This window comes from Leguminivora glycinivorella, chromosome 14 (assembly GCF_023078275.1).
Source record: "Leguminivora glycinivorella isolate SPB_JAAS2020 chromosome 14, LegGlyc_1.1, whole genome shotgun sequence".
Lineage (NCBI taxonomy): Eukaryota > Metazoa > Arthropoda > Insecta > Lepidoptera > Tortricidae > Leguminivora > Leguminivora glycinivorella.
In genome coordinates, this window is record NC_062984.1 from 7,824,292 (window position 1) to 7,837,614 (window position 13,323).

Below are 13,323 nucleotides of genomic sequence, written 5' to 3' on the forward strand. Positions count from 1 at the left end.
ATATATTATGTTATTATACATGTAATATTGTCTATTACAGTTAGCTATTTTGTTGATAAGTGATAAGTTACCAATAAGTTGCTTAAATTCTCACTATACTTCAGGGAACATTTCGACTTTCAGACTTCACAGTTTTAGTCCTGACTTTTTTTTTTAATTAGGTACCGAACTATTATTTCTTGATGCCTGTTTTTGGTCATATCAAAATATATATTGGGTTGGTAAGAAAGTAATGAGCGATCAATTGAATTCCACATAAAATTTTTGAGAGAGTTCTAGAATCTTCTATGGTCGAAAGTATATAAAGGGCGAGTCGCACAGTTTCTCGTCAGTCATTCACTAGCTGTCGCCGAGCTAATATAAGGAAGAAAATGGACGAATTAAAAGTGCATGTAAGGCATTGCTTACTATATGAATTTCAGTCTGGCCATTCAGCCGCCGAAGCAGTGCGTAATATATGTCAGCGTGTTGCTCCTGAAGTTGTGTCTGAGGCCACGGCGAAACGATGGTTCCAGCGGTTTCGTAGTGGCGACTTTTCATTATCAGATCAACCTAAGTCTGGTCGACCGGTGAAGATTGATGTAGCCAAATTAAAAACCTTAATTGAAGGAGATCCGAGGCTAACGAGTCGTACTCTTGCTACCGAGTTAGGCTGCTCTCATGTCACCATAGAAACACATTTACACGAGTTGGGAAAAAACTACAAATACAGTGTTTGGATACCGCACGAACTTGATAGACATCAACTAAACCGCCGTGCCGATATCTGCATACAACTTCTGTCTTTTCGCCGCACATTCAACTGGTTGGACCATCTTATCACTGGAGATGAAAAATGGGTCTTATATATAAATCACACACGCAAACGTCAGTGGCTAGCTCCAAACGAAAAAGGAATAGAGGCACCAAAAATAGAGCCTCACCCGAAAAAAGTTATGCTGTCCGTTTGGTGGGATATTCATGGTATTATTCACTGGGAACTCCTACCAAGTGGAATGACCGTTACCGCATCAGTATACTGTAATCAGCTTGAAAATTTAAACCAAAAAATCTGTCAGAATCGTCCACAGCATGCTAAAGTTTTTTCTTACACGACAATGCTCGCCCACACATTGCAAAAGTGACTCGGCTAAAGCTATTGGAGCTAGGTTGGAAAGTGATACCTCATCCACCGTACTCTCCAGACTTGGCACCTACGGATTACGCATTGTTCAGATCGCTAAGCAATGCCTTGAATGAAAAAAAGTTCGATGATCAAGCCCATCTACGACAGTACATAGCTGAGTTTTTGAATCTAAACCTAAGAACTTCTTCGCCGATGCTATTCATTCTTTACCAGAAGGATGGAGACAAGTAGTAGATAACGAAGGCCGTTATATTTTTGATAAATGATTAAAATAATAAATTAAATAAAAATTACAATATTGGTTATGATTCGCTCATTACTTTCTTACCAACCCAATATATAAAAAAAAAAAAAAACAAAAAAAGGATCGAAGTTGAGAACATCGGAATACGAAGCCAGCGCACTACCACGGGACTACGTCTTGACTTGCTGAGTCCTACGAAATCATGGTATAAACTACGAAGTTACTAAGTATTCTGATAAATTCTCGTTCTCGAGAACATTCTCAGAAGTTACCGAAAATTCTCATGAGGAATGTTCTGCAACTTTGGAAACTTCTCATCCGTGCATTGCTACCCATACTGTACTTAGGTTAATATGTAGATAACAAGAAAAACAAGTTTTATCAGTAACAAACGATGTCTTAAATTGGTCACCTTAACAACACTTTCAGAGCTATCTTCAAATCTTTATTTACGTTGACATTTCAGCAATTAACCCTGCTATCTTAATGATACCGTCTTTGGCGATTATAATGTCTTAACCTGTTTACGGTTGTCGAGGCCATAAATATAATCTATACTTAAGTTAAATACTGCGGGGCAAATGTAACTGGTCCATTTTTTCTATGTTTACAATGTTTGCATTAAATAGAGTGTCCACCGGTTATATATATTATGATTTATGGTAGGCGTGTTCAGTGGATACATGTAGAACTCAACATCATAGTGTAATAATGGAAAAAATGGATAAGTTACAATTGCCCCCCAGTCGAGATTTGCCCCGCTGTACCTTACTTATCCATACTTACTAATATTATAAATGGGAAAGTGTGTGTGTCTGTTTGTTTGTCCGTCTTTCACGGCCAAACGGAGCGACGAATTGACCTGATTTTTTAAGTGGAGATAGTTGAAGGGATGGAAAGTGACATAGGCTACATTTTGTCTCTTTCTAACGCGAGCGAAGCCGCGGGTAAAAGCTAGTAATTTCATAAATGGGAAAATGCGTGTCTGTTTGTCCGTCTTTTACGGCAAAATGGAGCGACGAATTGACGTGTTTTTAAGTGGAGATAGAAAGGGATGGACAATGACATAGGCAACTTTTACTTCTACTTAAAATGGGGGGGGGGGGGGGCGGTTTATATGGAGCATTCCGCAATTTTCGAATTTAACGCGAGCCAAGCCGCGGGCAAAACCTAGTATAGGATAAAAATATAGACAAGTATTTATTAGCAATCATGTTATAGTTGGATTAATAGCGCAAGTAAATATTGCAAACGAATTTGATACCTATTAATTACGTCAGTGCATGAATTGAGGAGTTATGAAAGATAATAAGTAGGTTTTTAATCTGTACTGCTTATTTTTACTCTCTGAAGGTATAAAAGTCGTCTATTTTTATCCAGATAGCAAGTTTAATCTATGCAAAATGGTGATTCTGAGGCAAAAATGCAAAGCGCCTACAGAAATGTCGCGAGCAAAGTCGTTATCGCGACTCACTTGATGGGGCATCACATAATCCAGGCGTCACAAGTGCTTGGAAACTTACCTAGTCTAGCCTGATTCTTAAATTTACAATGTTTTGATGATACTAACATATCCATTCTATATCGTATTTAGAGATAATATTTCATGTACATCATGTAATATCACCATTTCGAGCTTGGGTAGGCCGGCTGATGTTACAAAAATGTAACATAGTTTGCTATGAGTAAGTTGCGATACTCAGTGGAATAAGTCAAGATCTCAGTATACATATATACACGTTTTACAACTTCAGAATAGTTATCTAAAATAAAACGGAGTTTTAAATAGAAACCCAGAACGATCTAGGATAATTCGAACAAACATTGACATTAGAATGAAATACATAGGTACTTATTAGTATTTTATTTGATACAAAATTGAAATTTTACAAAAACTCCGAATTAGTGGACCGATCTTCATCAAACACTCCCGACTAATTCAGCTTTTAAATAAAAAACGAAATCTAAATCAGTCCATCCGTTTGAAAGCTACGATGCCCAGACACAAGTTAAACTTATGACACTCCATTGCTTTTACGTCGGGGATTAAAAACGTGAAATTAAATCCGTACCTGAGAGGCATAACACTGTAATTTGGTTTTGGAAATTTGGTTATAGTCAGCGATTGTTAATATACCTAGATGTCTAAAGAGCTCTCAAAAATGACCCCACGAATATTGTGCCACGGTAGGCGGGGCCTCAATATTGTGCCACGGAGCTTGTCAGTGCGCTAATGGCGGCCAGTCGGAACAGTTGTAGTACGGCATATTTAGAATATATGTTTACAAAAAGAATATGCCGTACTGTTTTGTAATATCATGTCCTAGTCGTTCCAATAAATACGGAGAAAAATATGGGATTAAGTTTCATGTGTAATTTGGCAAGGATCATGATTATTTCGATTTATTCTGTACGAGCTATTTTTGTATGGGGATGATGTTATGCAATATTTTTAATAGCCATTGATATTTAAAAACTTTCATTTTTGTATAATTTTATTCGAAGCGTTTCTCCCCGGCGCTGTTTTACTACTTAAATGCCTACACTATGCCGGTAGATATTACTAAATTCTCATTCCTATGCCACTGGCATAAGTCAATTTTTAACCCCCGACGCAAAAACGACGGGGTGTTATAAGTTTGACGTGTCTGTCTGTCTGTCTGTCTGTTTGTCTGTCTGTGTGTGTGTCTGTCTGTGGCATCGTAGCTCCCGAACGGATGAACCGATTTCGATTTAGTTTTTTTTATTTGAAAGCTGTGTTAGTCGGGAGTGTTCTTAGCCATGTTTCATGAAAATCGGTCCACTAGGTCGCGGTCGGGTGTTTTTCAAAATTTTAATTTATTTCTATGCCAGCGGTATAGGGATATGAAGTTTTTAGTTGAAGGTCGCGCTATAAATGATAAAACATCTGACCGTCCCCCCTAAATATATAGTGCGATAGGGACGGCCAGATGTTTTATTATTTATCGCGCGACCATGCTTGCCTGCCTGCTGTGCGGCCGACATAGGCCAGTAAACTTGTTTAAACACACGTACGTGTCAGTGGCATAGGAGTTCGATTATTTTAATCACAGACCTTGTGTCACCGGCATAGTGGTTTAAATGGCCAATCTGAACACATTCGTGGACACGTATAGTATAGCATACGCGTAGTCATTTGTTTCCTTTGGTCTATGACAGATGACGTCACTAAGCGTCCCTGAACGTGTTAATTTAGAAGGTTGTAGAACAGAAATAGACGTGACCTGTGGTCCGGTGTCAGTACGGCGTATTATGATTTTGGAACCACTTTTCGGCTGACATTTTGTTTGAAAGTAGTGTTCTATAATATTATCTTTCGGTAGCGAGCAACATCTAAGTAATTACATATTTAAAAAGGTAAAATTTATAAAATGAAAGCCTGCGTTTAACACCTGTTAACAATAGATGGCTACTGACAACATCCTGAACGTGACTATACATTGATATACAGATATAAATTGAATTTATCTAGCCATAAAAATACTTATTATAGCGGAATACGTGTACGACATAATTCATAATTTCATATGTAGGTTGTTACTTCATAGCAACAAATTAATTATGTAGTTATTTTTTAATATGCATAAATTTAAAATTATTTTTGCATGGTTCTTTAATGTATGACATAAACCCATCCCTTTTCGTGTCATATTTTAGTCAAATATGAACCGCGAATTCTTAGCTGCCAGTACGTACAGCAAGAAGGTTATTAGCCGAATAAAATCGCTGATTGGTAGTTAGTGACATTATATACATTTCAGCTACACTTATCTGTGTGCATTAGTATAAAAGAGATGACTATTGTTTTGTTTACCAGTTTTGATTACAGGGCCTGTAAAGGGAATTGTCTTGTGTAAATGTAGGCGTAATTGTGTATGTGTGCTAAACGGTGCCAAGAATTTGAACGGTAATGTTCTTAAAGGCGGCTTCCATGTTTATCTTACTTCGTTGATTATAGTGCATTTTACTTGTGAATACTGAATACTCTTAGGTACTCTTAGGTCTTAGGTACTTGTGAATACTGAATACTCTTAGGTAATCATGTGTTGTTACCAGCGAAACACACGATAACTGATTTAAAAATAATCGGATGTCAGTATACCTACTTTTAATTTGGTAACCTACTCTGATAACATAAAACGCAACTGGACCGAAACATATAGCCAAACATAATTAATCTCTACATACATACTAATAAGTGGTGCACAATAAAGTATATATTATTATTATTATTTGTATGTCTTACCATATCTCGGGACCATGGGGTCCCGGACTTTTGGGAGGCATGTGTGGGGCCGAAGCCAACAGCACAGAGGCCCTTTTAGACACTTTAATCTAAAGGCAAGGGATACACCTGGCGGATACCATCCCCGAGCGCACAATATGATACATCCGGAGATGGTCCCCGCCAGGTGTAAAGACTATTTCAGTGCAGCACTTTTGTGTTGCGATGGGAACTAAGGTCATAGGCTATTGTTGTGCAAGTCGGATGGACTGGATAATGGTCTATGGGGGAGACTATCGGACACCTGCCATGACAACTAGTCTCAAGATTGTAAAAGACAGGCGGTGACTCGCCAACTCATTGAGTGGGCCCTGCAAAACGGCCGCACGCATGGTGCGACAACAGAGCAACACTTGAAGAGTGGCTGAAAGGTTGTCGAGAGGTGAGACTGCGGTAGCCAGATCCCGGTGATCCGTTCAGCAGGCCGCCGGCGTTATGACATTTTACACTTCCAACCTGGAGCATAGGTCCCGCTCTTGCGAATCCACTCTGGCCGGCCGGTTAAGGCAAGCGCAGAGGCGAGGGCTAGATGGAAGTGCCCTCTGGAATAGGGGTCCGCGGTGTCGCCACTCACCGTCAGCTCGCCACAAGCTGCCCCCGCGGGCTTATTATTATTATTATTATACTACGTACATACAGTCCCGCCTGTATCTCATAAAGGGGTAGACAGAGCACATGAAACTACTTAACTTTCAGCGATACTCTTGGCAAAAAAGGGGTTGAATGAAAACGAAATTAATTTCTACCACGTTTTTAATACCATCAGTTATGAAACTTAAACCTAAAGATTTTAATCAAAGTTGGGCAATATCGTTGAAGTTTTATCGGCACATATCCATACAAATTGCTGGCCCTACGCCAACTGGGGGCAACAATTGCCTGTAGGGACGCTGGAGATTACATTTTCTCGGCTAAGTAATCACTTTTCATATCGAGTTTATTCGGGAATAAACCATTGAAATTACACTTGCATTTTTTCTTAGGGATGTGATTCATGCATGGTTACGTTACGCAATGATGCATTATATTGTCAAATATTTGTAAGAAATATTTACCCCTTTTTTTATAAATGGGCTTATACTCTTGGCCACAGGCTAGCCAAAGGCAAAGACGTGGCCTACGATGGAGTGAGCTTGCCCAGAAGATGCCTGTTCACCCTAGATTTTTGAAGGTTGCCGGGTTATATGAGCTCGGAAATACAGCCGCCGGAAAGAAATTCCACTCCTGTGTTCGTAGCCGAATGCACAAACTCTCACGAAACGCTCACGAGAATATCTTTTTCGTAGCTATCTATCTCTATCGCTCTTGTGTAATGGCGCAACAAAGCCAGACTACCTTTTTGTGGCGTTCCGATTGCGTTTCGCGTCGCAGGAATGCCATTCGGCTACGGGGCCTGACCCTGTGGTGACGGATTCAGAATTTCACCACCTTTCCTCGCGCGGGTGTCCTAGGAGTCGACCGTGTAGAAATTTACCCGTGGTGATGGGTTAAGAATTTCACCACCTCTTTTTCTCCCATGGGTGTCCTAAAGTCGACTGCCCACTGAAATACACGGTGTAACATGAGGAAACCGAAAGATTTTAACTAAGCATTTCTGAGGGCAAAATGAAGAAAAAATGTTATGAATGACGTCAAGCAAATTTTGCCTAATTATTCGGTTTCCTCATGTTACACCGTGTATGTGCGATTGACACCTGTCACTGCAATTCCAAATACGATTGTTACATCACGTAGTCTTACAGTTCCTAAAATAGTTTGTATTTGAAGTCTAATTTATTTAATCTTTTTCCTACTCCCGAACTGTCATTTCCAGGGTCGTGCATAGATCTTTAAAACCCTACATAAAAGTCTATTCCCCAAAGCAGCTTTCCGCGCCTGCGCGCAGTATCGAAAAAACTGAAAACGCATTATTCATTGTTTGGCTTTGTAACCATGGCAACGCATTGTTATAACGATACTGCGCGCCTGCGCGGGAAGGCTTTGAGCAGCTGAGCTGACAGTGCAAACCTTTACGTCAAAATACAGGAAATAGTGTGAATTTCACGAAAGTTAGTCAAGAAAACTATTAAAAACTAAGTGCATGGTCGTAGAAAAAGTATTGTATGCAACGGTGTTTAACTGAGTCATAAAATAACCCACCCCACTTTTTTGACGTCCTTTAAACGCCTGTTGCATAAAATACTATTATCCAACCAGCACACAGCAGTGTACGTTGTAAGTTAAAGCCTTTATAATTGAAGCAACCACACGAAACGTGTCACGTGCCTTTATTTAATTACTTTTGAACGCGACAGGCCTTTGAGAATTGTCAACGATGCTTGTGTTCAAATATTACGGTTATTTAATTAAAGGATTACCTAAAAATGCGGAGTTTTTGTATTAAATGTGTGTTATCATCGATGTTTTATTGATTATTAGTGCGTTTTCACATTATCCGATCCGATATCGGAAATCGAACCGATGTCCCATACATTACAGGCGCCATCTTGGATTTTTTCTATTGAAATCCTTCCGACATCCGATATCGGATCGGATAATGTGAAAACGGACTTTAATTAAAGAAACAAGTACTACAGTATTGGACATTTCTACACATACTAACTCAGAAACAGGCTAAGCCTAAGATAGCTTGTGATGCAGGTATTCAGACAACATCCATTATTATTCGGGGAAAAAATGCTCATCATAAATAAATGCTCTTAGGTACCCAGATTCAAACCCAGGCTCATCGGTTTCGTAGGCAGGATCACTATCCAGAAGGCCAGACCGGTTGTTACAACAATTTTTCGTAAAAATTATTTTGTCCCTATAAAAACTAAGTGTTAGTTGGAAATTAAGCTACATCGGCAGACCTATCTCCTAGGTTAATGAGTTTAATTACGATCCACGTAGAAGATCGACACGGTGGCTAACCCATTTGACAAACGACACTTTGTCATTTCGCCTCTAACAAGTATTCTCGCTACCAGGGACCGGCCCGCTATCCCTTATACGGGGTTTTGTATGGGTATTTCGTTAGGCTTAACTTACCCTACCCTTTTGACGCGATACCCTTTCATTTTGCTTTTAAAGCCCTAACGAAAGCGCTTACCTAAAATAGCCCAATACCCTTTCAAAACCCTTATCATCGGCTCAGCCTAACGCCATAAGGGTGAGCCTTATATTGGGTTTTATTTGCTTTCCCTTATAGATCATATCGTGCGAGTTTAAATCCTGTACCTCGCTCATAAAGCACACATTACTCCGAACGAAATAACATACGATCGTTACCTATGGCGGCACTGTGTGTGATATTTGCGCGTTTCTGTTTAATGGAAACGGCTGTAGATAAAATAAGGTTCAATTTTCAATACCAAATACTTATAGTTATGATAGGCTCCTGCTTTGCTCAGGTGTAACACAGGCAAACGCTGCTTTTTAGGGTTTCGTAGTCAACTAGGAACCCTTATAGTTTCGCCATATCTGTCTGTCCGTCCGTCCGTCCGCGGATAATCTCAGTAACCGTTAGCACTAGAAAGCTGAAATTTGGTCCCAATATGTATATCAAATCAATCACGCCAACAAAGTTCAAAAATAAAAAATGGCAAAAATGTTTTATTAGGGTACCCCCCCATGTAAAGTGGGGGCTGATTTTTTTTTTTAATTCCAACCACAACGTGTGATATATTGTTAGATAGGTATTTAAAAATGAATAGTGCAATTCCCGTTAAGTTTGTACATTTGGATCACGTCTCCGATTCGGATAAAAATTGGTAGGCTGATAGAGTCCAACAGTAGGCTGTAGGCAGTAGGCTGATAGAGTGTAACAACACAGGCAAACGCTGTTTTCGTCATCGGACTTGTCTTGATGAGTACTCGAGTGAGCAGTACCCGAAGTCCAGCTGATGCTGAACCCTGGCTGTACCTAGGGGAACTCGGGTTTAGTGTAACCCAGGCAAACGCTGTTTTCGTCATCGGACTTGTCTTGATGAGTACTCGAGCGAGCAGTACCCAAAGTCCAGCTGATGCTGAACTCTGGCTGCACCTATGGGAACTCGGGTTTAGTGTAACACAGGCAAACGCTGTTTTCGTCATCGGACTTGTCTTGATGAGTACTCGAGTAAGCAGTACCCGAAGTCCAGCTGATGCTGAACCCTGGCTGCATCTAGGAGAACTCGGGTTTAAATTAAATTAAATTAAATTAAATTTCATTAGTTTAGTGTAACACAGGCAAACGCTGTTTTCGTCATCGGACTTGTCTTGATGAGTACTCGAGTGAGCAGTACCCAAAGTCCAGCTGATGCAGAACCCTGGCTGCACCTATGGGAACTCGGGTTTAGTGTAACACAGGCAAAAGCTGTTTTCGTCATCGGACTTGTCTTGATGAGTACTCGAGTGAGCAGTACCCGAAGTGCAGTTGATGCTGAACCCTGGCTGCACCTAGGGGAACTCGGGTTTAGTGTTACACAGGCAAACGCTGTTTTCGTCATCGGACTTGTCTTGATGAGTACTCGAGTGAGCAGTACCCGAAATCCAGCTGATGCTAAACCCTGGCTGCAACTAGGGGAACTCGGGTTTAGTGTAACCCAGGCAAACGCTATTTTCGTCATCGGACTTGTCTTGATGAGTACTCGAGCGAGCAGTACCAAAAGTCCAGCTGATGCTGAACTCTGGCTGCACCTATGGGAACTCGGGTTTAGTGTAACACAGGCAAACGCTGTTTTCGTCATCGGACTTGTCTTGATGAGTACTTGAGTGAGCAGTACCCCAAGTCCAGCTGATGCTGAACCCTGGCTGCATCTAGGAGAACTCGGGTTTAGTGTAACACAGGCAAACGCTGTTTTCGTCATCGGACTTGTCTTGATGAGTACTCGAGTGAGCAGTACCCGAAGTCCAGCTGATGCTGAACCCTGGCTGTACCTAGGGGAACTCGGGTTTAGTGTAACCCAGGCAAACGCTGTTTTCGTCATCGGACTTGTCTTGATGAGTACTCGAGCGAGCAGTACCCAAAGTCCAGCTGATGCTGAACTCTGGCTGCACCTATGGGAACTCGGGTTTAGTGTAACACAGGCAAACGCTGTTTTCGTCATCGGACTTGTCTTGATGAGTACTCGAGTAAGCAGTACCCGAAGTCCAGCTGATGCTGAACCCTGGCTGCATCTAGGAGAACTCGGGTTTAGTGTAACACAGGCAAACGCTGTTTTCGTCATCGGACTTGTCTTGATGAGTACTCGAGTGAGCAGTACCCAAAGTCCAGCTGATGCAGAACCCTGGCTGCACCTTTTTTTTTTTTTTTTGTCGGAGTGGGGAATGCGTTTACGCACCGTCCCCCCGACCACGGGAAGGCCTTAATGGGGGTGTGTGGGACTCCCACTTTCGGCCCCCTCTCCTATTGAGAGGGAGGGAAGCGGACTACCCACTAAACCCCACTCCGGCGTTTCGCCCCCTGTGCCGTTCATGAAGGTGCCACGGGATCATCGGATTTCCTCTTTCCACCGTGGCGCCCTCCGGCAGCCCCGGCTAAGTGCCAGGGCACCCGCGCAAGGAAGGGAGGGAGAAACGCTTGATCCCTCCCCCTACGTCGCTAGTGAGGCCTTTTGTGCAATGCGGGTCCCGTACCCGCCGGCCCCTCTAAGGGTCTTGGCGTACGAACGCTCGTCGCCTTCGCCCTTGCCGTCTGCGTCTGAGAGGCAGCGCGTCAGCCGCCGCTTCGCGCTCCCTCTCCGCCGCCTCCTTCTGTGACATGACATGTTCGCAGAAGGAGGCCATCGCATTCCATTTCCTCTCGCTGCTCAGCATCGCCGCTATGACGCTGTGCAGCGAGAGGTCTACCACCTCTATGGCTGCGACCAAGGCAGCCCTTTCTCCGGCCCAGCGATTACACTCTTGAAGAGTGTGCTGGGCCGTATCATCGTCCGCACCACAGTCCAGGCACTGGGTGCTCGGCTCCCTCCCGATGCGGTGCAGGTAGTGGCCGAAGCAACCATGCCCGGACACCACCTGAGTCACCCTGTAGGTAAGGACCCCCTCCTTCTGTCCAACCATTCCTCCATTACCGGGAGGATGGCCCCTATGGTTCGGATGCCATAGTGGCCATTCTCCAGAGTGTCCCTCCACTGTTGGCGCAGGTGCTCCTTAGCTGCCCGCGCCACTCTTTCGTCTTCCTCGGGGTCCGGCGGCTCTCCCCGGGTTCTCGCATCCACCTTTCGCTGGTACCTCTCGGCTAGGACCACCGCGTCCAGCTCCCAGGGAGGTGTGCCGGCGAGGAGGCACGCCGCGGCGTGGGAAGTGGTGCGGTAAGCCCTTACCGTCCTTTGGGCTACCACCCTCTGGGGCCGACGGATCAAGGCCTTGGTACGTTCCGTCAGTCGTCCTGCCCAGATTGGCGCTCCGTAGAGCGCCATGCTCCGGACGACACCCGCAAACAGCCGCCTGCAGGGAGCATTCGGCTCCCCCAAGTTAGGCAGCAGGCGACCCAGTGCCGAGGCAGCACCCACAAGACGAGGAGCAAGTCTCGCGAAGTGCTCCTCAAAAGCCCATTTTCTGTCCAGGACAAGACCCAAGTATTTTATGTTGGCCTTGACCTGGACGGACTGACCCTCCACCCTCAACGCCGTGCTTGCCCGCAGTTTCCACTCCCTCGTACCCCCAGAACCATGGCATCGGTCTTTTCAATGGCGACCCGCAGCCCGAGGAGTTCGATGCGGTGTACAGTGAGCTCCGTCGCCACCGCCGCCTTCCTTAGAACCTCCTCCAACTCCCGCCCTCGCACGGCCACCAGTGTGTCGTTCGCATAACACAGCGTGACCATGCGCGGGAGTTGTGCCCCCCGGAGGACCCAGTCATAACCGACGTTCCACAGGAGGGGCCCCAAGACGGACCCCTGTGGAACCCCGCAAGTCATAACTCTCGCCCGCCGTACACTACACCCCCTTGTTCGTAGAGCACCACCCGCCCCGTCAGGTAGTGATCCACGATCCTCCTTAGGTATAGAGGTACCTCGTGGTAGCGGAGCGCCTCTGCAATCACCGCATAGGGGAGAGAGCCGAACGCGTTGGCGATATCGAGAGACACCGCCACGACTCCCTCTCTCTCTTCCTCCGCCAGCTCACTAAACGCCCTAAGGGTTCCCACTGCGTCCAGCGTCGACCGCCCTCTACGGAACCCGAACTGATTCTCGCTTAAGTTCGGGCCTGTCCCCTCCAGGTGCTGCTGGATGCGGGAGGCCAGGATGCGCTCGAACAGCTTCCCGGCCTCATCCAGCAGGACGATGGGCCGGTAGCCGGCCGGGGAGTCCGCCGAGCGTCCTTCCTTCCGGAGGAGGCACAGCCGTCCCTCCTTCCAGGGTCTCGGGAATGTTCCCTCGGTCAAGCAGTCCTCCAGCAGGGCCCTGAGGTGGTCTCCTAGATGCTTCAGGGCTAGGAAGAGGACCCTCCCTGGTACTCCGTCCGGCCCCGGCGCCTTGCGGGTGGCCCTGACTCGCTCCACTGCCCACTCGAGCTCGTCGTCTGTGATGGGGGGGGGGACGAACCGCCTCTCTGGGTGCCTTTCCGGGGGGGCCATCACCGGCGGGACGAACTCCGGTGCGTCCGGGAAGAGCCCCTCCACTACGGTTTGAAGGAGCTGCGGTTCCATAGATTCCATGGGGGATGCGCACTGCAGCTTGTT